This window comes from Eumetopias jubatus, unplaced genomic scaffold, assembly GCF_037043125.1.
Source record: "Eumetopias jubatus isolate StellerSeaLion01/CBP00866 unplaced genomic scaffold, mEumJub1_p1.0 scaffold_6, whole genome shotgun sequence".
Lineage (NCBI taxonomy): Eukaryota > Metazoa > Chordata > Mammalia > Carnivora > Otariidae > Eumetopias > Eumetopias jubatus.
In genome coordinates this window covers 132,847,801-132,874,590 of record NW_028274812.1, presented here as the reverse complement: position 1 = coordinate 132,874,590, position 26,790 = coordinate 132,847,801, and positions in this window count along the sequence as shown.

Genomic DNA, 26,790 nt, shown 5'->3' with positions numbered 1-26,790 from the left:
TTTTATGTTGCCTATAGTGGTCTTTCTATATACAGATAACATTTCTTTCTGCCTCTCATTGACTGTTGTTCAAATTCCCTAGGATGTTTCACCAGGATCTTCACGAGGATCTTCTGGTCCTTGCTTACCTCTTCAGCTTCATTTCTTTTTTTATCCTGCAGGAACACACATATGCACATGCTAGCCTCCCTCCGCCAACTCCATCCCACTGTCCCTGATGAGGCACATTCACACCTAATAAGGAAGCCATATGGAAATCATTTCAGTTCCATAATGGCCTAGGTCTTCCCTAGATGTTGGGCCTTTGCCCATGTTGTTCTATTTGCTTAAAATATTGTTCCTCATATACTCTTTGTTATGGACCACATGTTTGTGATGGTCTTGCCAAATTCATATGTTGAAACACTAACTCCCCCCAAAGGGTGGTATTAGGAGATAGGGCCTTGGGAGATGATTAGTTTATGAAAGCAGAGCCTCCATGATGAAATTAGTGTCCTTGTAAGATGAGGAGGAGAGCTAGACCTCTCTCTCTGCTGTGTGAGAATGCAAGAAGGTGAACCAGGACGAGGGTTCTCACTATAGCCTGACTGTGGTGGGACCCTGATCTTTAGACTTCCAGTCCCAGTACTGTGAGAAATAAATATTTCTTACTTAAGCCTCCCAACATTGAGTGATTTGTTTTAGCAGCTGGAACTGACTAACACTGTCTTTGTTTGGCTAACTTCCATTGATCCTCAATTTCAGCTTAGTATGCACTTCCTTTTGAAAAGTTATTGGTTGACCCTGCCAGTCAAGATTAGGATCCCTTCTATGTGAACCCATCCTCCTCTACCATAACACTTATTTCACTATGTTTTGGGGACACTGTGTTTTCAAAAGATGGCCACACCTATATCTCCATTCCCACATGCTTTTACCTTGTTGTCCTTCACCAAGAGATTGGGGGCAGAGGTTGAAGGAGCCTAATTCTCCTTCCCCGCAATCCAGGCTGGACTTAGTAGCCAATAGAATGTGGCAGAAGTGATGGTCCATGGTTTCCAAAGCTGGATCAGAAAAGGTCCTGAAGCTTTTGTGTGTTTCTGTCAAGACACTTGCTCTGGGGAAAGCCAGTTACCATGGGGAAAGCCAGTTACCATGTGAAAAGTCCAGTTGCCCTAAGACTATTATACTGGAGAGGAACATATAAGTGGTCCAGGCAACAGCTCTCAGATGACAGCTAGGCAAGAACTGCCAGCCAAGTGAGTGAAGACATCTCCAGATAATTTCAGCCCCTGGCTATTAAGTCATGCTCAACGATTGAGTCTTCTTAGCTAAGGCTCAGACATCATGGAATCCTGTACCCTGTTTAAATTCCTAAGCTGCAGAACCATGCATGAGCATAATAAAGTAGTGGTTTAAACTGCTAGATTTGGGGATAATCTGTTGCACAGCCATGAATTATCTAGGCTATGAGACCCTGCACCAAACACTACAAGCATGAGGACAGCGATTACATCTGATTTGTTTACCATTATAACCTCAGCTTTTAGCTCAGTGTCTGGCACATAATAAAGTACTGAATAAATAATCTGAACTAAATAAATAGATGAATGGAAGGATGCATGCCATCTTCTTCTAGCTTTTTGTGTATCCACTTTTTTCTTACTCTGTAAGTCTGGTGATCTGCTTACAATTGGTTTGCCCAAAATACTGTTTTTCTTCTCTGTCAAGTTCTACATCATTAATTCCTATAGTGTTCCTCTTGACCATTCCTTGACTAGTGTTTGGAACAATGAAATAGCCAATGGAAAGGCTTTGTACCGTGTGAGTCTCAGGAAGCCCACTGGGTACAGCCCCCACGTGGCCTTAGCTTCCTCAGAAGGGATTGGGGTGAAGTGAAGAATGACTGGAGGCCATCAACCCTCTGAAGCCCATAATCTTGACAGTGGTCTTCACGAAGATGCAGAACCATTCATTAACAAGATACTGCCTCTCTCTTTCCACAGACCCCCAGGGCAGGGGGTTGAAGAGACTGCAGAGAAATAGCAATCATACCAAAAACATCAACAGCTCTGTGGTCTGTGAGTGTTAGCTGGTGGTGGGCAGGAGCTTGAAGGTGAAGAGTGGGGAATTCAGACACTCTGCTGGGCGATAATATCCATGCCTTAAAAAGTCTGTCATCTCCCTCTCCATCCAAACCCTTTCCTTGATCTTACATTTGTGTGTGCACGTGCACGCGCGCACGCGCACACACACACACACAGAGCCAGGAGGAGGTCTAGCATCCTGACTCACATCTGGTTGTATGTAGGATGTGTGTAGACTTCCACACTTAACCCAGTCATAGAGATTAAATAAAAAATAAGAAGAATAAGGAGAATAGGAAGAGAAGGGGGAGAAGAAAGGGAAGAAGGGCTTTTATTTCATGTTTGCTATATGCCATGAATTAAAATACAAACTTTTTTGCATAATGCCATTTAATTTGAAACAACAATTCACAAAATAGGCATAATTTCTCATTTGCGGGCAAGAAAACTACTGTTTAAACTGTTTAAGAAACTTACTCAAGATCACATAGTAAATGTGGGAGCAAGAATTTTTAGCAGATCTGCCTATCTCTGAAGTCCATGCTCTTTCCATTCAACTGGTCTATAAGGGGTTCTAGTACCACCTAAAAGTATCCAAATAGCCCACAGGGAGAGTGTTCAAGAAGGATCATGACATGGGGTCACTTTGATTCTGACTCTGTCCAGATTTGGACCCCACATGACACGACCAGCTTGAACTCTACTGCCCCCTACACAATTACCAGGGTGTCTAAACACAGCCAGGAACTCTTAACTGATCTAGAGTACAGTGTCTTGGCTCCACCATGAGGGAAAAAGTTCAAGCCACAAGATTCCAACATAGGGCATTGCACCATGGAGGAGATGGTTGAGAAATCTAGCTGATGGCTTTCAGCCATATGTTGCTTTACACCCAAGAATGCATTTCTGTTTCTGGCAAAACAAAAACAAAAACCAAAAACAACAAAAACAAGAACAAAAAAAAAAGTGACTCTCTAAGATCCTTCTGGTCAACCACATTAGCTGTTCTGATCACAGCAGCCTAGCTGGCTTTCTTAACTCCCCATTATACAGTGTATATACAAGCTCCAAATACAAGGGTAACACAGACTCAGTCTTTTCTTCAACATTTACAGTAAGTGATAAGAAAATAAAGGACTGGAGTCAAGAGACTTGGTTCTGGATCAAGTTACTCAAAGATTACAAGGAATTCTTAGAAGTTTCAGGAATATGCTTCCTTGAAACACAGGCTTGGGCTGCTGAGAACGTGGTCATAGATCTATGACTATTAGCCACATCCCAGAACTGTAAAATGAGGAATCACCCTCCAGCAATTACTTTTATTTATTTGTTTTATGTTTCCAATGCAGCAAACATTTCCTGATTATCTGCTACTGCAGAGCACTCTGTTTGGCCATTGAGCCCTATCAAGATGTAGGGAACATGATCTCTACCTTCAGAATATTACAATATGTTGGACGAAGGATAAGTAATCAGCTAACACATGCTCCAGTTTTTGGCCTTTGTCTGTTTTTGTTTCCACTTGAGATATTGATTGTATTTGTAGGGGATTACGGGAACAGTGGAATTATAGACACAAAACTGGGGAGAGAGACTGAATGTTGCAGGTGCCAGGACCCCCTACAACTCCCCACTCTCATCTTCATCATCCATTGACTCTGCGCCCACTTTTTCATAATCCTTCTCCAGGGAGGCCAGTCCTGCCTTAAGAAGATTCCTGAAATTCAAGGGAAGCATGTGCAAAGGAGAAGTCTATTCCAAAAGGCAGTTACATATTTGATTTTGATCAAGGGTTTACTCCTTCAGTTTGATTCAGTTCAACTTTTGAAGGCTCATTGTAAACTAGACGTTAAGCTACAGAGCAGAAATAAATGGTCCTACTTCCTGATTTTAACTAGCTCACCGCACCTAGTGATTATAGAAAAGAAATTACATATTTTGGGGCACCTGGGTGGCTCAGTTGGTTAAGCGTCTGCCTTCGGCTCAGGTCATGATCCCAGGGTCTTGGGATCGAGGCCCGCCTTGGGCTCCCTGCTCAACGGGGAGTCTGCTTCTCCCTCTCCCTCTGCCTGCTTCTCCCCAGGCTTGTGCTCTCTCACTCATGCTTTCCCTCTCTCTCTCAAATAAATAAATAAAATATTTAAAAACAAAGAAGTTACATATTCCAGCATATTGCTTTGTCATTTACTACTCTTTGTTGGGTCAAAATATAATTGTTCCTAACATATGCATTGTGCTTTTTAGATCTCAAAGTCAGAATACATGGTCTAGTGTGTAATTATCATCAGTGACAACTTACCTATCAGTCACTGTGCTAATAAGGGTGTTTAGCCCCTTCTGTTTTTTTTTATTTTTTATTGTTATGTTAATCACCATACATTACATCATTAGTTCTTGATGCAGTGTTCCATGATTCATTGTTTGTGCATAACATCCAGTGCTCCACGCAGAATTTGCCCTCTTTAATACCCATCACCAGACTAACCCATCCCCCCACCCCCCTCCCCTCTAGAACCCTCAGTTTGTTTTTCAGAGTCCATCGTCTCTCATGGTTCGTCTCCCCCTCCGACTTACTCCCCTTCATTCTTCCCCTCCTGCTATCTTCTTCTTTTTCTTTTTTCTTAACATATGTTGCATTATTTGTTTCAGAAGTACAGATCTGTGATTCAACAGTCTTGCACAATTCACAGCGCTCACCATAGCACATACCCTCCCCAAGGTCTATCACCCAGCCACCCCATCCCTTCCACCCCCTGCCACTCCAGCAACCCTCAGTTTGTTTCCTGAGATTAAGAATTTCTCATATCAGTGAGGTCATATGATACATATCTTTCTCTGATTGACTTATTTCACTCAGCATAACACCCTCCAGTTCCATCCACGCCGTTGCAAATGGCAAGATCTCATTCCTTTTGATTAGCCCCTTCTGTTTTAATACATTTCACATGGTCGCTTTCTCCTATGTTGGGGGAAAAAATCCAAAGCCTTTCTCTACAAATCCCACTTTTTAGAATATGATGTAAGAAGTTGAATTTTACCCCCAGAGCTGCTTGACTAAGCCACATTATGTTACCTTTGGTAAATTCTGGATGGAAAATTCTGGACTTCGTAGGGGTGATGGTTTACATTAACTCGGAAGAGAAAGGGGTCACATTGGAACAAATGAGAAAGAAATAAAAGAAAACAAAACTTTAGCTCCAGAAGAAAAGACAAAGAGGGTTAGGGAATTTAGAAATGGGAAATAATAGGTAGAACACTATTAGAAAAAAAAATGTGAACAGCAGCCTGATTTATTATAATCCATCGTATCTTTGCTCATATCCCCAAAATAGGATTCAATGCAGCTCTACGCAAATGACATCAAACACCAAAAGCAACAAATGACTCATAACTTAGAAAATCGGTTGAATGAGCTATAAAAATGGGTCCAAGTTTATTTTTAGAATTTCATGGGGCGGTTTTATTTTCTTTTAATAATACGTCAGAATATATATACAATGGCGTTCTCCAGGGTCTGAAAAATATATTTAAAGATATCGTGAATTCTATTTTGACACGGCGCTCTCCTCTTTTGATTTCTTTTTTCAGTTAAGTGCGGAGAACATTACAAAAGCAATCAAAAAGCTATTTAACCGTGGTGCTTGCGAAAGAGGAATGAGGTGAAACTGCGGTTTGATAGTAGAATGAAACACAGATTTAGTTATGCGGTACAGATGGTATCACAGATGGTGCTTCTCACCCTAGGACCTTAGTATTTTTCCAGAGTTCATTGTCAACACCCCAACTGCGGTCTGCTGTGGTGGTGGTCGCATTTTAATGTGTCCTGCTTTACTGAGTCTGTGTTTCATTTCTCCACCAGTGACTTCCTCGCTTGACTTTCAGCTTGTAGTCATTCACCACATAAAAATACCAGAGCTAATAGGATGATTGGATGAAAATGCAGAATAATAACCATATAATATGTAATGTGCCATAAATGCAGTGGACATATATTATATATTATGGCAATTGCCTGTCTGGTTTAATTTTCAGCTGAGCAAAGGGGAAAAAAATCTGAGGTTGTGCTATCTTTTTCTCTATTATTATTATTATTACAAATATCTGTATTGGTCAGGGAACCACATAAACTCCAAAATAAGTTTTATAGTTTTCAAAGATTCTGGAATTAAAAGCTAACCTAAGGTAAAACACTTATCCAAGCCCAGCTTTCCAGAGTTTTGTTACTTTTCTCATCAGAAATGAATTTCAAGTTAACCTTTAAATAATAAGAAACAAGAGTTCCCTAGGAAATTGTGGGGTAGCTAAACCCCAGGGTAGGGAGGGTGCAGGACATGGGGTGAAGACATTGTGTTCTTACTTGTGCTTCTTAGCAGATGACTTTAAAGATGAATGGCCCTGGATCTTGGCATCTGGGAGTCTTTCCTCTATGCATGTGGAGAAGGAGACATCGTGGTTTGGGGGGTGGACATTAAAACTTGGGCAAAATCCTGGTGCATACCAATTCCAGCCTCTCATTTTTCTGTCCTTTTTAGCTCGTATCCTCCAACTTAAAGTCCAAAGAGAGCTCGGTTTGAGAAGGCAGCTCGAGATTTCTGCAAACATCTAGTGGGTATGCCGGGTGCTGAGATTTGGGGATAAAAGACCCCAAGTCCCTGTCTGCAGGTAATTTAGAGTTTAAGTGGAGCAGTTTGTACTAGTTCTCCAGGGTTGTCAGGAACAACTCTTAAACAACACAAATGTATTCTCTCAGGGTTGGCTCCTTCCCAGGGCTGGGAAGGAGAATCCGTGCCACTCTGTTCTCCTAGTTTCTGGCAGCCTTGGGAATTCATTGGCTTGTTGATGACCTTCTCCTGGCATCTTCATGTTGTCTTTCCTCTGTGTCTGTTTCTGTGTTCAAATTTCCCCTTTTCATAAGGACACCAGTCACATTGGATTAGAATCCACCCTAATGACCTCATCTTAACTTGATCATCTGCAAAGACCCTATTTCCTAATAAGGTCACAATCACATGTGCTGAGAGTTAGAATGTCAACATCTTTTGGGAAGATGCAATTCAGCCCATAACAGAGTTGCTGTTCAAATGAACAAGAATTCTACAGTCTTGGACCTTCCATATTGAACTTCATCTCCTCCCAAGATACTGAATTCTAAACTTCTACAACCCAGTTCCATTCCAAAGCCCTCTATCATTTCACTGGCTTTGTCTTCAACAATTCCAGCAACATCTGAGGTCCTGTTCTGATTTGAAAGTCCTCAGTAAACTACTAGCTGCAACCTAGTGTTTGCCTGCATGCTTTCTCCCACCTTTTTCTGCAAACAGACATTACTTCACACGGACAAGTTAAAGTCTCTATTCAAAAGATTTTACTGAAAAACATATTTCACTCAATAAAGATGTTTTGTGCCTCCTGCTCTACTCCAGGTTCTACTCCTTGAGCTCAGCACACACTCTTGCCTTCAGTGAGAAACTCAGTCCAGTGAGGGACTGAGTAAAAAGTACCAAGCAAAGGAATAGAAGCCTTGGTAGAAGCCACCACCAGAGTGCATAGAATCTGCCCTGAAGCCAGACTGGGGTGAAGAAGTGGAGAGCAGGGAAGGCTCCATGTAGGAAGGGACACCTGAGCTGAGTCTTGACATATGTGCAGTAGGATTTATTCAGGCAATGATGTAAAAGTGGAAAAGGTGGGCAGTGGGGTGGAAAAGGATATTGGGCCAAATAAAAGGAGAATACAGCTGACCTCTGAACAATGTAAACGTTAGGGGCGCCGACCCTCCCAAGCTGTTGAAAAGCATAACTTTTGACTCCCCCAAGACTTAACTACTAATAGCCTACTGTTGACCGGAAGCCTTATCAAGGACATAAACAGTCAATTAACACATATTTCATATGCTATATACTGTATTCTTATAATAAAGCAACCAGAGAAAAGCAAGTGTTATTAAGAAGATCATAAAGAAGAGAAAATACATTTATGGTACTCTACTGTATTTATTGGGGAAAAAAAAACACATACAAGTGGACTCAGGCAGTTCAAACCCTTGTTGGAAGAGTCAACTGTACACTAAAAGATACTAATTAGATACTGGAAATATTAAGTAAATATGGAAAAGAGAGGGTAGTACATTTAGAGTTGAGTATGAGCCATTTTCTGTTCAACAAGTACAAACAGCTTGTCTTAGTCCACGTGGGCTGCTATAACAACATACCCTAGATTGGACAGCTCAAACAATAATTTATTTTTCATAGTTCTGGAAGCTGGGAAATCCAAGATCACTGTTCTAGGAGATTCAGTGTCTGGTGAGAGCTCTCTTCCTGGCTTGTAGATGATTGCCTTCTAACTGTGTCCTCACATGATAGAGAGAGGGCAAGCTCTGGGCTCTTCCTCTTATGAGGGCACTAATCCCACCTTGGGGGGCCCCACCTTCATGACCCCCTCTAAATCATATTATCTCCTAAAGGCCCTACCTCCGAATACCATCACATTGGGAATTAGGGCTTCAACATACGAATGTGGAGGTGGGGCACATCCAGTCCAAAATACAGCTTCTGCCGATATTAAGAGGAGAAATGAATGCATAATGCAGAAGAACTGACTGACAAGTTCTTTTGCTCCTCTACCCCAATGCCCATGGACTTGATCAGCCCCAAGACTGCACTTTAGTAGATCAAATGTCTGATCAGTTAGCAGAGCTCTGATAATGGTCCATCACATAGTATAAGAGTAGACGTATCAAGACCATCTTTTATTATTTAGCCATGCAAACAGAAGCTTCTCCAGAAACCCACTGGCTTGCCCAGTTCAGTGCTACAGAAGGGTGACCCCAGCTCTTCCCCAGTCTGGGCATTAACAGTCTCAGCTGGATTTGGAAGAAGTGTTCCATTTCCTTCCCCTGTGGTCACGTGATTCATGGGCTGCTCTTGTCCTTCACTCCGGTCACCTGATGTCATGGGCTCTCCCGAAAGCCTCTGATCTATGCTAATTTAAGATGGAAAACCTATCCCGCATTGCCTACTTCACCTCAGAACAGAACTCATCATTCCCCGATGCCTTAAAATGCACATCCAACCTCAGGATATGATAAAAGTTCACCAGATTGTCAAATAAACCACAAAGATTAAAGAAGATTATATGAGGACTGAGAAGTTTAATGGAGCCTGCACTAAACAAAATAAGGTAGAAATGTAGGTCTCACTGGTTTACATAATCATCAGTTTTATTTTTACGAACAAAACCTCAGCATTCCTTTAACGTGGTATGGTAATCAGGAAGGAAATCGACGATGTCATTTGTTTTTCTTTTACATCATCAAGAGTCTTAACTGTGTCTTAAGCCATAGAAAAATGCCAAGATACATGCCATTGGCATCTTTTGGTATAAACAGTGTTGGTGGGAAGGAGGAGACTGGTTTTAGAAAAAGCGAAAGGTACAGTGTACACATAAGTGTGTTTTCTATGTGTCAAAAAAGAAGGTCAATATTGAAGCAATGTGGCTAACCGCAATTTGGCTTCCAAGACCCAGATTCTGGGCCATTGAGCCATTGTGTTCCCTTCTGCTAGGTCCTGTCTTTTTCCATCCCCTCTGCTGGTGGTTTGTGGCTTCAGCTGACTCCTGGTCCAGCACTAGGCATCATGCAGAGGGTCTAAACATACAAATACTCTCCGGGCTTAGCTTCTGTGCTAAGGGAGGGAGCAGAGAACTGATATTTCACAGATCGGGCCCTAGAATTGGGCAGCCCCTCAGTAGGCAGAAGAGATGTTTACAACTGCTGTCTGCTTTGGGGGCTGGGGTGTTTCTCTGAGACATGTTTATAAAACTGGAATTTCGCATTTGAATTCTTCCTGTATTCTGGGGGATACAAGGAAATGTTAGAGCCAGTCCTCCCTTATAAAGAACCCACAACCAGTCTAGGAATCAACCAAAGGACAGAAAGCTTGTTCTCTGTGTTCGTTCATCTCTCTATCTCCCCCAGTAGGAGCAGTGTTTACTTAGGGCATTCTAGGTGTTCAACAAATATTTGTCAAATAAATGAATGAGATCAACACTCCAGGAGGCAGGGAGTCCTTCCTAGGCTGAGAAGTGAGCATTCCTGGCTTAGGTGACAAGGGCAGGCTGCAGGAGATGGAATTTCAGCAATGCTTTCAAGAAGGGCTAGGACGCAATGCAGCTGGTGGAGGGGTGACAGAAAGGGCTCCCTCTTGCAGGTAAGGGGACAAAGGTGAGTCAAACCAGAAGAGGGGGAGACACCGAGCACTTTCAGGAGGGGGAATGGCTGGGGTGCCAGAGGCAGGGTGGTGGGAGGAAAGCCTCCTGGGTGAGGAGGGCCATGTAGTTGAGAAAGGCCATTGTGGACACATGGGATACATCACAGAGAACGGTGGCGAGGGAAAAACACAGACAACCAGACTGAACCTGGACACCCAGGCCCCATTCCCGCTGGGCCCAGGAGAGAAATGTTCTGTTCCTCCCTGCTTGAATTTTAACCTTTAGAAAAAGGAAATTAAAAAAAAAATCTGACTTCCTATGTACTTTTGCAAGTGAGTCATAAGGATTATTACGTTCATAGCCAATTTTGATGAAAAGATATGAATGGGAATGAGAGCAGATCCCAACCCCCCCCCCCCGCCCCAGGAGGCTGCTCTTAACCATAAAATGTCTTAGATCAGAGAAACAGCCTCCTGTGTCCTTTCTTCCCACAGTCATGTTATGGGATGGAAGGTGCAATGTCAGCCAGGTCATTATATTTTAGGACCTCCCAACACAAAAGGTGTGCAAGTATGCACACACGTGCATGCGTGTGTAAGCACACGCACAGAGTAGGGTGTGCATGCGTGGTTGGGGGTGCTGTGCAGGGGTGTCAGCACTGAAAGGGTTTGGGGAAGAGCAAAAGTGACATAGGACTCCGGCTATCCCAAGTTTCTCCCAGCAGGCGCTGTGTATGATAATCCCAATGGCAGTTAAACACACACACACACACACACACACACACACACACACAGCCCAGAAAAACAAATTACGAAAGGGACAAAAAAAAATCCTCATGAGATTAGATTTCTCAATAAAAGAGTTACAGGAAATTGTTTATATTCCAGGAGAGACGAATTTTTCTATAATTAGCTTTCACGTCAATGTTGTCATCATCTTATTCATCTAAATTGGAGCTATCAGCCCCCCAGCACCACGCACCATGCATCCCTCTGCCTTCATCTTCTCTTGCTTCCTGGAAGGCTGCTACCTCCTGGATGGTAGGAACTGATTCACTGACATAGAACATTACTTGGCACAGAGTAGGTGCTCAAAGAGTGTTTTGACTGAATGGGATCCAGGAGGGGCTTTAAAGCATCATAAGCCACAGAAGGAAGGCGTGCTGATTATCCCACAGATAACTCTGGAATCAATTGCAAGTGTGCATGTGCATACACACAACACACACACACACCCAAAAATAGCCATTACTTTTTAAAGTCATGTGATCTATTTCAATATCCACAAATAAGCATGTTTTCTGAATACGGTATAATCCATTCCATGCTAATATTGTATAATTTTATTTTATGGACTAGGTGCCTTCCATCAATATACTGACAGGTGTCAAGCGTCATCCACCCCTCCTACCTTAGTTTCCCTATTCTGTTCTCCTCAGATGGACTCCAGGCTGCCCTCTGGGCCCCTGACCTCTGCTTAAGAAACCCCGAATCACGGGGGCCTGGGTGGCTCAGTGGATTAAGCGTCTGCCTTCGGCTGAGGTCATGATCCCAGTGTCCTGGGATCCAGTCCCACATCAGGTTCCTTGCCCAGCGGGGAGTCTGCTTCTCCCTCTGCCCCTCCCCCCCGGCTCGTTTTCTTTCTCTCTCTCTCAAAAGTAAATTAAAATACTTAAAAAAAGAAAGAAAGAAAAAAGAAAGAAACCCTGAATCGGTCAGGACCATCTGATCACAGATGGCTACAGGAAACCCCTCAGAAGTGCTGAAATGCTGCTTTGGTGTCAGGTCACATCCCTGTCCTAGGGAGTGCAAGACTTTCCATTCGAAGAAGAGGGGGTGTGAGGATTTATGACCCTTCTGTGCAAGAACCACACGCTGCCGCCCCAGCCGTGTTAGGGTGGGACCAGAGGGGCCAGGGAGTGAAGGGATTGTTTATTCCCCTCTTGCAGCGACAAGAACAAACTTCCGATTATAAAAATGGGAGAGCGCCGCATTCCACAGATGTTTAGAGAAAGCAGACTGTGGATCACTGTGACATCTGTAGGGAAGAATTCTCCAGGCGCTGGGATTGGAGCCCAGATGACTGACGGTGATTTGGGTAGGTGGGATAGCATGGGGAGCAGGGAAGGGGAGGGAGGGCATTCCTAGCATTCCTGCGCCTGCGCCGCCTGCGCCGAGGGTCAGTGGCGCTCAGAGCTGGGAATGGGCCGAGCGTGTAGGGTCGGTGCTCCCACAGGACCACTCTGTGCGGGAATCCAGAGGAGAGGCGAGAACACGCGAGCCTTGCAAAGCAGTGGATGTGTACATGCGCCTATGTACACCCGTGTGCAAGCCGACCCACGCATGTGCATACGTGCCTTAATGGAAAGCTTTATCTGCGTGGTCTGTCTCTGAAATCTTTTTACCTCCCTTTTTTTAATCTGAAAAAAATGTCTAAGCTATAACAGTATCTCAGATTTGTAAAAGTGCAAAGAACTTCAAAACGGCTTTTCATATCTTTGTCTCATTTTCACATTATATTATTAACTCGTTTGAAGTGCTTCCTACCCACTCCTGGAGGCGTCAGGAATGCTTGTCCGAGTAATACTGCATTTTTTGCTGTGCCACTTCTTTAAAGTGATGGGTAAAATATTCTTTCTGTGCTTTGAGAAGCAGATAAGATTATGCACTTCACACTCACTTGCTTTCAGAGGTATGCATCCTTCAAGGAGGGCCTCTGGACCAGAAGCAAGAATGCTCCTATCTTTTTCTCCAGAAGGTGAGGGGTTGGGCTGGGTGAATCAGCTGTTGCCACTCTCATTCTGCTCTTGCTAGTGGGGCTGGGAAGGAGCTGGTAATCAGGGGTATAGGAATGAAACCTCTACCTATTTTCCCCCCTTCCCTCCTTGCCCAAATAAGGGCAAAACCCCACTCAGCAGACAACATGATAACCCCCAGCCAGAGGGGGCTGAACCAAAATCTTCCCTTCTGTGGGGTACCATGAGCCCCCTCCCCTTCTCAGACACTGTCCCCATTGGGCTGGGATATGAAGCAGGCTTGCAGGCCCTGTGTGTAGAGCTAGGTATACTTAAAGACTGCGTTGAGATTCGCTGGAAAACCCTTCAGCACGTTCCTGCAGCCCTAGATTTCCCCCCACCCCCCGCCCCATAACTATGTCCAAGTCTTGGTCCCCAACTCTTGAAGGAATAGAACTTAGCCCTGAGGCTTAAGCCTCTATGGTTGAAGTTAGGATTCCAAGATCTAACCACCTTCCAGGTAAGGAACCACTAGAACAGCAACGCATTTTTTTTTTTTCAAATGGCCACTCTTTCCTGAGTGCTCACTCACTGCAAGCCCCGCCCCATGCTTAGGAACGCATTTTACATCATCTACACCTCAACCAACCTTTAAGATACGTAGTATTATTCCATTTCATCCCTGAGAAACCTAGGTGTTGCAGCCCATAAACTACAGCACTGTGGTGTTGAACTGGGTTTCTCTGACTCCACTGAACTCTTTGAAAGGAGGTGGGGGGTTTGCATGTACATTCGCTCTTTTATTCACTGAATATCGAAGGAACTCCTACTAAGTGCCTGGTGCTGTAAACACACTTGTGAACAAAACCAGACAAACCTGGGGATTTCATGGAGGTTATATGGTAGTGGGTAAAGACAGAAAACTGACAAATACATGACATACTATGTGCTGATGAGCATCATGGGGGGAAAATAAGCTTAGATAACTAGATAGAAAGGGCTGGGGGTGGGGCAGCTCCACTTACATAGGAAATGATGCATTCCTGATGCTAGGACATGAAAATGCTTCACACCATGTCAAAAACAATTTCTAAGCTCCTGGAACCTGTCATAGCCAGCTGTAATGATGGTATGAGGGTTCCCAGGACAGCATAAGGTGCTGCCAAATAGGTGCATTTCAGCTTATTGGAACACTGGGTCCGAATGGAAATGATACAGCCCAGATGGACAGAATGACAGGGGTAATGATTCAATCTCCTTGCGAGCCTTCCTCCCCCAACCTTGATAGGGAACTAAGCCCCTCCCCCTCTTCCTTTACTAGCAGCTTTTGAAAACTGACCCCACCAATCTGGAAACCATTTGGAGATTCCCAAGAGGAAGGGGCTATGTACCAATGTGATTACTGGTATTGTTTTCATTAAATATGACATGATTGGGAATTCCCGGGGAAAACTCCTACCCATGAAGGAAGGGGTTTCAAAATATGTGACAGATTAGCATGTCTGAAGATTGGCCATAAAATCAGGAGGTTGATGAAATATTAGTGTTTCTAAGCTGCATAAATAAGCAGTTTGATAAAGTAATGTGATTTATTTAGAGCTCTTGAGAGAAGCTGGTCCCATGCTTTAGGAAACAAGTGATTTAATAATGTAACAATATACTTTGAGAGGATTATTTTCCCTGGAAGTAGCAAGGGTTGTTAATACCCATATAGAGGCAAGAAGTTCTTGCATTTAAACAGATCTACTTATCTGCCTGAGATACTTGGGACATCAGACTGTAAACAGCCTATCAAAATCATTGCTACAACACTCATAAAACAGAATATCTTTGTCTAGAGGGAATTGAAAATTAATCTCAACTGAAAAAATTCCATATTAACCCGTAAAACTCCATTATATTTTATAATTCTAATTTCTTTCCACTCCTTTCCAGCACCCTCAAATGCTTTTTGGCATTAAATGGAGTTTAACTCCTTAATTAACTAATAGGTAATTAATGTGATGACCATTTCAAATCTTATATATATTGTCATTTCATGTAACTCAGAAAAATGAAAACTTTGATTTTTCAGAAACCAGTTTTCCCAGATTGATAGCATAAATAGTCTTGTTTGTACTGTAAGTTTGTACACATAAGGCTTTTTGCTCTCTTCCCTCAATTCAAAAAGAGAAAATAAGGGGAGTTCTCCAAATATACTAGCATTGTGATGACATGTATCATAGAAGAAAACACAGCTTTTGAGGTCATCTAGGTTTTGCTTTGTGTGTTTTAATTACTTAATGAAATTCTTGGAGGAAAAAGATCCAAGTAGTGGTGCCGATTAAACTTACTATCATTTTATGCATACTATAAATCTCTACCATCCAATATGGAAGCCACTGGTGACATACGACTATCAAGCATTTGAAGTGTGGCTAATCTGAATTGAGGTGTGCTGTAAATACAAAATACACGCCAGATTTCAAAGACTTAGGATGAAAAAAAGAATAAAAATATCTTCTTAATGATTTTTATATTGATTTTATTTTGGAATGAGAGGATGCTGGATATACAGATGGTCTCTGACCTATGATGGTTCAACTTACAATTTTCGATTTTATGGTGGTGCGAAAATGGTAGTCATTCAATTAGAAACCGTACTTTGCGTTTTCAGTCTTTATCTTTTCCCGTGCTAGCGATTTGCAGTGTGATAGTCTGTCGAGGGCAGGCGCCACAGCTCCCATTCAGCCTCCCAGTCAGGAGACTGACAACCATTCAGCACCTGCACAACCACGCTGTTTTTCACTTTCAGGACAGTATTAGATAAATTACATGAGATAGTCACTTTATTATAAATTAGACTTTGTGTCAGAGGACTTTGTCCAACTATAGGCTAAAGTAAGTATTCTGAGCACGTCTGAGGTAGGCTAGGCTGAGTTACGATGTTCTTTTTTTTTTTTTAAGATTTTGTTTATTTATTTGTCAGAGAGAGACAGAGCACAAGCAGGGGGAGCGGCAGGCGGAGGGAGAAGCAGTCTCCCTGAGTAGCAGGGAGCCCGATGCGGGACTCGATCCCAGGACCCTGGGATCATGACCTGAGCCGAAGGCAGGGCTTAACCAACTGAGCCACCCAGGCATCCTGAGTTACAATGTTTTGTAGGTTAGTTGTATTAAATGAATTTTCAACTTGTGATATTTTCAACTTAGACGTGTTTATCAGGATGTAACCCCATCGTATGGTGAGGAAGATCTGTATTGGGTTAAATAAAACATGTGAGAATCTATTCTACCTGTTTCTTTTTGTGTTTTTAGTGTCACTACTAGAACATTTAAAAGTTTATTTGTGGCTTGCATTTTATCTCTATTGGACGACACTGCTCTAAGTTTAAGAAAACACAAAGAAAGGGTTTATTTCAGTCGGCCTGAAGTTATTTTTAAGGCAATTTGGAGATTGTATTTAAGCAATAATCACCCTAAGGAGGCATCAAGATTAGTTCAGTAAGTACATGCTTTGTATGCCCACCCCCTCCACTTCAAACGGGAACAATAGCAGACACAGTATAAATAAATAAGTAAAACAATATAAGCAGGTTCAAACTGTGATAAGCATCTACACGGACCAGGTACATGGTCCAGAAAAGCAAGGCGATTGGTAGCACACAGCACAAAGCTCTGGGCTTGCTTCTGGGACAGGAAGCAGGCAACGGCATCTGGCAGGTTGGCTCATCTGAGGTAATGGTAACTAAAACTATTTTATATAAAGTGGCAATAGGAATTGAGGTGGAAACTGGGTGGAACTCCCTTTGATTTAAAAAAAAAGGTAGGGGGAGCTGAGAAAATCTCTGCTAATTGTTGCCTGGGAATTTTGCCTCCTTGAATTGGTAGGACATAAAAACAGCCTCATCTCCAGGGTCTAAAAGACATTAACTGCTGGTTCCAGGACCAGACTGGCCATAAACTTGAGGCCATAATCTTTAAGGTCTGTGAGCTCCAAACCTGCAACATTAAGACTTGTTTGGTTAGCAAGCCCCAAGGAGCCAGACGGAGGCAACTTAATAAGCTAGAAAAAGAAGAGCAGACCCAAAGAAATTACAAATAAGGAAAGAAAGCAGAAATTAATAGTATACAGAAAAGAGCAACAGTTGAGATGATGAACAGAATCAATAGCTGTCTTTTAAACAACTTTACTAAAATTTACATACCATGTAGCTCACTCGCTTACACTGAACAATTCAATGTTTTTAGTATATTCACAGTTGTGCCACCGTTACCACAATCTAATTTTAGAATATTTTCATCATCCTAAAAAGAAGCCCTCTGCCCTCTCACTCCCACAAGGCAATCAGTCACTGCCTAGTGGTCGTCAGACAACTGCCAAACTATTTTCTTCTTCTCTATACATAAAGTCCTCAAAAAACTCCCGAAGAAAAAGCCCAGGTCCAATGGCTTCACTGGTGCATTCTACCAAATGTTTAAAGAAGAAATACCTATCCTTCATAAACTCCTCCAAAAAATAAAAGATGAGGGTTCACTTTCCAACTCATTGTATAAAGCAATTCTTACCCTTATAGCAAATCCAGATAAAGTCATCACAAGAAAATAAAACTCTGTGTTCAAGTATTTGCATCACTAACCTCAAAAGTCAAATCTGCAACCAGCAGCAAGAAAGTTAGCCATGAAGCATATGTGAGAGATACAAATGCCTAAGCCTTCTGAATGGAAGCCATGTTGGTTTGCCCACATTGACATCCATTGGTGCGTGCCCACAAGTGGGGGCCTCCAGAAATGCGAGCTGCTCTTAGATTCTGTGACACCCTAGATTCCATTCCTACATACAGAAAAAATACTCAAAGTTTGGAAACTCTTGTTCTTTGAAGAAACTGGCTTAGTTTCATCCTGAGGGCAAGGCCATCCCATGCACAACTATGGAATTAAGCAAAGTCAGGATTTATTCATGTTTGCCTTCATAATATTTCCTCATTATCACCCATAGCAATCCAGTAAACTGAGCTCTCTTCTTCACTCTGCACCACGATCTTTCAGAATCTTCATTCCCATTAAGGTCAAAATGAATGATAACAGTTTAAAGAAAGTTTCAATCAGACTATGTGCATTTTATCAGAGATTCAAGCTTAAGCCTGAAGCCCAGAAATTGATCATTTCTGTCATCAAACAGTTTTATAGGAAGTAATATACGGGGCAAGATCTTGTGAGTACCAAAGGGCTCTGGATTTTCCTAGCCCTTAAAAACAGTACATGTACCAAGAATCCACTTGAACTCTTGTGTCAAATTCTAGGCTGCTAGAAAGAAAAAAATAAGCACTGTAAGTATGCCTGTTTGCATAGAGTTTCTGAAATTTGTCCAGGATATACAGAGAGAGGTTCCGCAAGCAAAGTAAACAGTACACACTAAGGAAATATATCTATATCCAGATTGGGCTTTCTAGAAGTAAATTTGCTTTTCCTTCCAAGGATATATATGGCCAACATTATTGAAAACCTCTGTATATACAGCTTCAGAAATGTGTATAAATGACTTTAAAACTCATTAATTTCAATAACATGGAACCCTCAAGCAGACTTTTAAATCCTTTAATGATTGAGAAGATGTTTCTAGTATCTGATAACCAGTCACTTTGAATTATGAGTATTTGGTACTATAATCACTGGGGAATGTGTGGCTAGGCCTCAAAAAGCCTTATTTCCCTCATGACTCTGAGATTAAGAGCATCCAAACGACAGGTATTGTGTTTGCTCTGGGACCATGCAGCGCCTTAATTCCCATTGGCACCATCTGGGCTAATTCCATTTTAAGACCAACTAGGTGAGGTCTTCTAATCATCGGCAGGTCTCTTATCAGAAAGTCAGATCTCCGTAACCACCAATGGCTTCAGCCTTCCCTGCAATACCATAGAAAGTGTTTGTCTTCAACTTTGTCGTTGGAGAATGAGCAGAGAATTGTAGCATAGGACATCCGATGAATCATAAGGGCGAGCTCATGGGCTAAAAATGCGGACGACTAAAATCCTAAAAGGATGGTGGAGAGAACTTAAATTTCTCTTCACATATTTAGGTTATAAAAGTGGGGCATGTGCATAAAAGGGCTCATACAAAGGAAGGCAAACATGAAGGTAGAAGCAGGAAAAAAGAACTTTCGATTGAGGAATGCAGCCAAGAGACGATACTGGGAGACTGCTCATTTTATTTTATTATGTAATAAAAAGGAAAAATGAAGTTTTTTTTTTCTTTAAAGGATCAGTCCAAAAGAGTTTGTAGCATGTGTGATGAACTCAGTCACAGAGGCACCAACATATTTTAGGGCAAAGTTGTCTAAAAATAACTTGTTTCATCAGTTCTGGGACATTTTTGCAGTCGTTTGCCAAGAGTCCAATTAATGTGTGTGTGTGTGTGTGTGTGTGTGTGTGAGAGAGAGAGAGAGAGAGAGAGAGAGAGAGAGAGTAAGAGACAGAGTCAGGGAGACTAGTTAATAAACAGATATGACAGATATGAGACTTTTAACTCATACTAGGGGCAGAAGCAAGAAGACTCCAGTATCCTCAGGATTCTTTCTCCTCTATTCTTCTCTGGTTGCATATTATCTTCATTCTTTTAAGCCAACATAATTCCCCTACAGGGGCCATATTCATCAACAGCTCTGACCTGAGCCTCAAAGCTCTACAACCAGTGTAAAACTCTCTCTTCTGCCCACTCAGATTAAGAGAAGGAATTTGACTGGTCTGGTGAGGCTTATATAGCTTTTCAATGAATCAGTCATGTGACCTGGGAATCAAGGCATGATGATTGATTTAAATTGGGTCACATGCACACCTCCTAATTACTAGAGGGATAATGTTGGGCCAGACCGTCATGCAATGTGTACCAGTTAAACCAGTTAAACTCTTCAACATTTCCATTTGGATCTCTCACAGGTATCTCAAGGTGAAAGTATCCAAAACTTAACTAATAATGTTCCTCCAGAATGCGTGGTTCTCCTCCCATATTTTCAATCTCAGAAAATAATACCAAAATTTATGGGTTAACTCAGGCAAGAAACATAAAAAGTTATGCTTGACAATCACCCTTACTATCATCATCACCCCATCCTCAGTCCAATGATCATAGCCTACTGGTTCTGCAACCAAGATGTATTTTGGATCCATCCACTTTTTTCTGCCTCCAAAATCACCCTCCTAGTTCAAGTGGATATCATCTCAGACCTATATTACTGCAATATCACCCTAATTGGCCTACCGTCCACTCTTGATCGCCTCCCATTCTTTATCCTCAAAGTAGAGCTATTTTCTAAAAATTAAAACTCACCATACTTTTCTCCTGCTTAAATTCATAGAAAATCTTCTCATTGCTCTTGAGATAAGCTCTGACTCCTTAGCTTGCCCCATCCCCAACAAGCTCTGGGAATCCAATATCTGCTTTCCTTGTTAGCCTCATTTCTTCCCACTCTCCCTTTCTCCCGCCACTCAAAATGCTTCAACCACATCAATCTTTTGGTTTTTCAGAAGCAATTTGAGCTTGATTGGGCTGCAGGGCTCTCACATGGGCCAGGAAAACATACCAGATTTATGCTCTCTAAACCCTGCACTTCTTCACATCACTTCAAACAACTCTAATACTTACTTGAGTGAATTTTTAACTGTAAGGTTCATAAGGGAAGGACTGCATATGTCTTGTCTGACATAGTACTTCGCACTTAGGAAATGTTCAAACAATATTTATTGAATGAATGGCTATCCACTTCATTATAGTTTGTATATCTGTCTTTTCTGTCAAAATATGAATTTATTCTTTTATTTCATGAATATTTATTGAGCTCCTACCTGGTGTGAAGAAGTTAAATATCAGGGACAGAGGCATGCAGAAGGTAGATGGGGAAATTTATAGTTTTACTGCACAGAAACCATGTGTTTTCCCTTTCTGCATTTCAATTCCTGGAAGATACTGGCTATTTAATGTTTACTGAATGAATAAAAGAATTAATTAATGGATACTCTGAACTCGACCATCAACTTGTCCCTGTTCTTTTAGCTGTTTTTAATTCTGTGTGTCTGAAATAACAGAAAGGCTCATGGCAGAGAAAAAAATGGACCATGAGCCATGGATTTCCTGGCTGGCAGTGAACTGGGCCAAACATAATCATCACCCACTAGGCAGAAGTGAGATAGGGAGGTCCAGGATGGCATATTGGCACACAGGAAGAAGGGAAGTTCTAGATGCACAGCATCTGGGGACCTTGGGGCAAAGGGATGGGAGAGAAATTATAATATCAATGGAGTAAGGAAGGAAGAGAAAGGAAAAGGACCAATAGGAGATGAGATTTGCTCATTTTTCTTGAAGTTTCCTACCAATGTCTGCCTCCTACTCCTATTCTGAGCCCTGTGGCAGCAGGAATGTCAATCTTGATTATCAGAGTGTCTCCAGTGCCAATTCAAGTGAACATGCTTACCTGATCAATGAATGAGTGAGTACGTGTTCAGGCACAGTAGGCTCCAGGTCTCAGAATCACAGCTCCAAGAAACTAATGAGGACAGAACACCTGTTCCTGTACCTCACATCTCCCAAAGAACGCCCTTCTGGTAACCCGTTCTGGAGCTCACCCTCTCCAGTTAAGCAGGAAGCCCTTGAGATATTTCTCACACCCAGATATTTCAACCAGTCACCAGCCCAAGACATCCCCAAACCACAGTTAAGAGGCAAATAGACCCTTTATCTCTGAGTTGATAGCTGAAAATTCTGAGAAAAAAAAGAACAATCTCTTTATAGTTAGAGTAGTCAGATATAAAAAGTTTCCAAATGTATTCATGCTTAGAAGGCACAGATAGTAGTAGTATGAATGAGCAAATTATATTGAGTAATTTGCTCAGAAAAGAGGTGGTAGCCATAGTGAGACATATACAGTATAGGAGGGCTGTGGGAACCTAAAGTGAAGAGGGGATGCCTTTAGGGAGAAAAGGGAGGCAAAAGTTAAGGAGGCTGAAGACCTCAAACCTAGAGGAAAACTATGCCCAGAGCAGGTGTGATTTTGTGCATTTCCTGTCTAAGAAAAAAGCAGTATCACATAATGGCAAAACATGGAATCTCTAGAGTCCAGTGGCCTGGGTTTGAATCATACACTGTTGACTCTGGACAAATCATTTAGCATCTCCAGGATTCAGTTACTTTATCTGAAAAGGAAGATGCAAATGTGACCCATCTCTTGGGAGCACTAAATGAGGAGATTCCTGTAAAACACCTGGCATGTGTTATGTGCCTGACAGATATTAGTTACTACTAATACACAAATGACTCAGGAGCAAGTGTGTTCACCATTGGGGCAAATCTCTAGTATTGGAGATTCAAAGAGAACCAGAGGAAAAGGAAGAGCCTCTGAGATACCATTCGTGAGAAGTGTCCAGGCAGACCTGGGCACACAGCTGGTATTCCGTAAGTGATGGCTTTCCTTCCTTCTACTTCTGCCATCTCCCTATTCCTATGAAATTAAATGTCAGCGCACCATCCCTGCTCTACCTTGGAGCTCCCCTGTGCCCACAAAACATTTTCTGGTCTGGAGAAGGCCAAACAGAGCCCAGCAGCTACAAGGGAAAGTGGTTAAAATGCAGATCAGAGTTTCCCCCCTCTTTTTTTTTTTAGATTTATTTATTTATTTTAGAGGCAGGGGGTAGGGGCAGAGGGAGAGAATCTTCAAGCAGACTCCCCGCTTAGCATGGAGCCCAACATGGGCTCAATCCACCAATGCCAAGATCATGACCTAAGCCGAAATCAAGAGTTGAACACTTAACAGACTGAGCCACTCAGGGGCCCCCAGAGTTTCCCTTTAAAAAAAAAAAAAATGTTTCTTTGAAGGCAACCAACCAGATACACAGGCCACATTAGAATCTAATGAAGCACAAATAATGCAAAGTTATAAAACCAGATTTTTCTTCTTCATTCAGCATTCTAAGAGTCTCTGCTCAGGGAAAGGGTGGGCTCCCAGCAAACGTGGGAAGGAAGTCAAGTTCAGTGCCCTGGTGCCACCTCCTTCCTCTTTCCCCTTCTCTGTTCTACTCCCTCAAGTCTTTTGCCCCCAATTCTGGGCACAGAATGGTCCATAGTTTCCCAGCCCAAAGATTCTCTCAAGAAGGATCTGAAACTCATTTACATTAAAATACAAATGCGGATTGCAGCTTAAAGCATTACCCCAAGATTTGCCTTTACTTTAACACCCCCAACAACATTTCACACAAACCCCAGCAGGGAGCAGAGAGGCTTCCTTCATAGGCTCCCTAACCCTGCTGGTTGGTATTTTTAAGGTGGATTCATCCTGGAATTCCTGCAATGTCACTCTTTGGGTTGTAAATTAATGGGCAGGGTTTAAGAAAGACAGGAAGGCTTACGGGAGAGCTATTTTCATTCCTTTGAGCAGAAAGATGGAGCCCCACACAGTGAATCCAACCGCCCTTGAATTTAAAAATCACCTGAAGCATTTATGTATTGACAACCAGATGCCCTTGGATCTTTCTTTCCATAGGTCTGCGTGGAAACCCTGGAAACTGATTTTTGTTGCCAACATGGCGGGGTTGTGGGAAGGATTAAATGAGGGTATTAATGGGAAAGTCCTAGCCTCTGTGCCTGGCTTAAGAGAGTTGAGCATTATTGGAATTTCTCATCTCACTTTCCATAGCCTCATTTGGAAGCATGAGTCTGACTTCCCCGTTCATGCTCTCCTTAACTGTCAAGTGTAGACATTTCTGAAGAGCTACTCTTTCCTCCCTGAGCTACTTTACATGTTGCTAACAGATTCTTCCTTCTAAAGCACAGTTCTGAGCATGTCCAAGGAATCTATACTGCACCTGCCCCACAGGCCTACTCACAATCCCATCTTCATATGGCAGCAGGAATTATCTTTTAAAAAGTGGATTCTTTTACTCCCACATTTAGAGCAAAATGCAAACTCTTCATCACAAATTTCAAAGCCCCTATAGGCCCCTGTTCATCTTTCTGACCCCGTCTCCTACCCTCTCCCCCTGCTCACTAGGCTCTAGTCACACTGATTTGATTGATTCCCCTGCCTTACTTTTCACCCTTGTCTAAGGCCACCATCCCACTATCCCCTCTACCCAGAATGCTCTTCCCCCAGATCCCTGCAGGACTGGCTCCGCTGCACAATTAGGTTTGGGCTCAGCAACTACTTCCTGCTAGAGCAGTCCCCTGAGGCTCAATCACGTTAACCCTTGCTATTTTTTTTTTTTACAACACTTCTTCAATCTAAAATTACCTTACTTATTTGGTTTCTTTTTTTTTTTTTTTAATTTTTTTAAGATTTATTTATTTATTTCAGAGAACGAGAATATGAGAGAGAGTATATGAGAGGGGGGAGGGTCAGAGGGAGAAGCAGACTCCCCGCTGAGCAGGGAGCCCGATGTGGGACTCGATCCCGGGACTCCAGGATGACCTGAGCCGAAGGCAGTCGCTTAACCGACTGAGCCACCCAGGCGTCCCGCTTATTTGGTTTCTTTTTTTAAAATTTTATTTATTTATTTGAGAGAGAGAGAGAGCACAAGCAGGGGGAGCGGCAGGCAGAGGAAGAGGGAGAAGCAGACTCCCCGCTGAGCCAGGAGGAGCCTGATGTGGGACTCGATCCCAGAACCCTGGGATCATGACTTGAGCCGAAGGCAGACGCTTAACCGACTGAGCCACCCAGGTGCCCCAGTTATTTGTTTTCTTATTACAACCTGTCTAACCCCTTCAGGATGTAAGCTTCCTGAAGACAAGATCTGGTTGTCCTATTTACTGTTCACTCTTTATGTCTGCTGCTGGAATAGTGGTTGACACAAGGTTGACATCCAATATGCCTTTTGCACCCCAATGCTCAAATGACAAATGCTCAAGCATTGTCACCCTGATGTTCAAATCTTTCCATGGTTCTATATCTTTCTCAGAATGAAGAACACATTCCTTGGTTTGCAAGTGAACAGTCTCCACGGTTTTGCCTTAATCTCTTTGCTAACCTATGTTCCTATAGCTCCCTTTTTATTATAACAATTAACACATTAAATTGAAATCATCTGCATGGGTTTCTGCCTTCTAACCTTTAAACCCCAAAGTGAGGTTTGTGGACTCGTATCATTGGGATCATCTGGGAACTTTTTAGAACTGCAGAATCTGAAGCCTGGCATTAGACCTACTGAATCACCATCTGTATTTTAATAACAGCTCCAGGGGCGTCAGATGCATATGGCCTCATGATTACCAGAAGAATAATATCAGGCCAGGGAGTCAGTCACCCAATGTATATTAGCTAAGCTACTCACCACTCCCACTGGGGTTTCTCACAGACATCTTGACAGTAATGTCCATACTGAACAAATAATATTCCTCCAAAAACCATGATTCTCCTCCGGTATTTTCAATCCCAGAAAATAAAAAATATATATATTGTCCTACACTAGTTCATGAGCTATTCAAAGCTTTTATTATTCTGCTTTGGAAATGGGGGGCAGGAGAGCACTGGGTCGTGGTGGGCAGAGAGAGAATAGTTTTAATTTTCCCACGGAAAGGCAGGGGATAGATATCAACAAGTAGGTGGGTATATGAATTTGGAACTCAGGAGAGGTATCGGGGTCCAAAAATCGATTTGGGAGCCAACATACAATAGCCACAGCCTTGATCCGCCCTGGTTTACTGACCAGTGATACCACCATATCTCCCAAGTTCATTCATCTTTCAAGATGATTATCTCACATCCTATCCTCTCTCTTTAAACCCCCACCACCTCACTTCCAGACTTCAGTCTTGGCTGACAAGTTTATTTCCTATTTCACAGAGAAAATAGAAGCCACGAGCAGAGGTCCTGCTTCCACTCACACCCCATACCTGTAGTCTGCCCTTCTTCACGAGAAGCTTTTATGAATTTGTTAAAGTGACATTTGTTAACACGGAACACAGGATGTGGGATGGTGAGCCACAGTTCAACAGAAGACTACGAGGGAAATTGAAGTAGAGAGGTTGATGACTCATCCGTCTTAGGGGAAGTAAATGCAGGGGAGGTCAAGGCAGAGAGAGTGACAGAACCTAGGGCACGGCCTTTATTAGGATCAGGGGTGGAATGCTTTGGGATTCTCAAGCCAGAGACAGATTGGCCAGTTCAAATCACAGTGGGTCTGGGTAAGCTCCAGGGAGTCTTATCTAAGGAGCATACAAGAGGAAGGCCCTGGGAGGTCATGGGGTGGGGGGGGGGGGGACTTGATCACAAGGGCTGTTGGGGAAGTCATATCAGGAACTTACATTTACTTGTGACTTTGCAGGCTGCTAGCTAGGGTATGTGCTTATATGAGGGGCTAGTGTCAGTTCAAGGACCATCCAGGCTGTTTTGCCAAACAAAATGAATGCCAACGGGTGCCTGGATGGCGGCTCAGTCAGGAAAGCATGCAACTCTTGATCTCAGGGTCATGAGTTCAAGCCCCACATAGAGCTTACTTAAAAAAAAAAAAAAAAAAAAAAAAAAAGTGAATGTCAAGGCAGCCACACTGTGGAGCAGCTGAGCTAACCCTCCAATGGAAGCCAGCTTCTTCACTACGTCCTAGTTCCCATACCTTTATCCTGCTCAAAGTCCTCATTCCAACAGTTCACTCTCCTCTCTCCTGGGTCATAAAATTGCCCCTTTCTGTTAGATTTTTTATTATCATTTTAGCACGTTAAATCTGCTATCTTAAAAACAGGGCACCTGGGTGGCTCAGTTTGCTGAACATCTGACTCTTGATTTTGGGTCAGGGCATGATCCGCGTTGTGAGATCAAGCCCTGTATTGGCT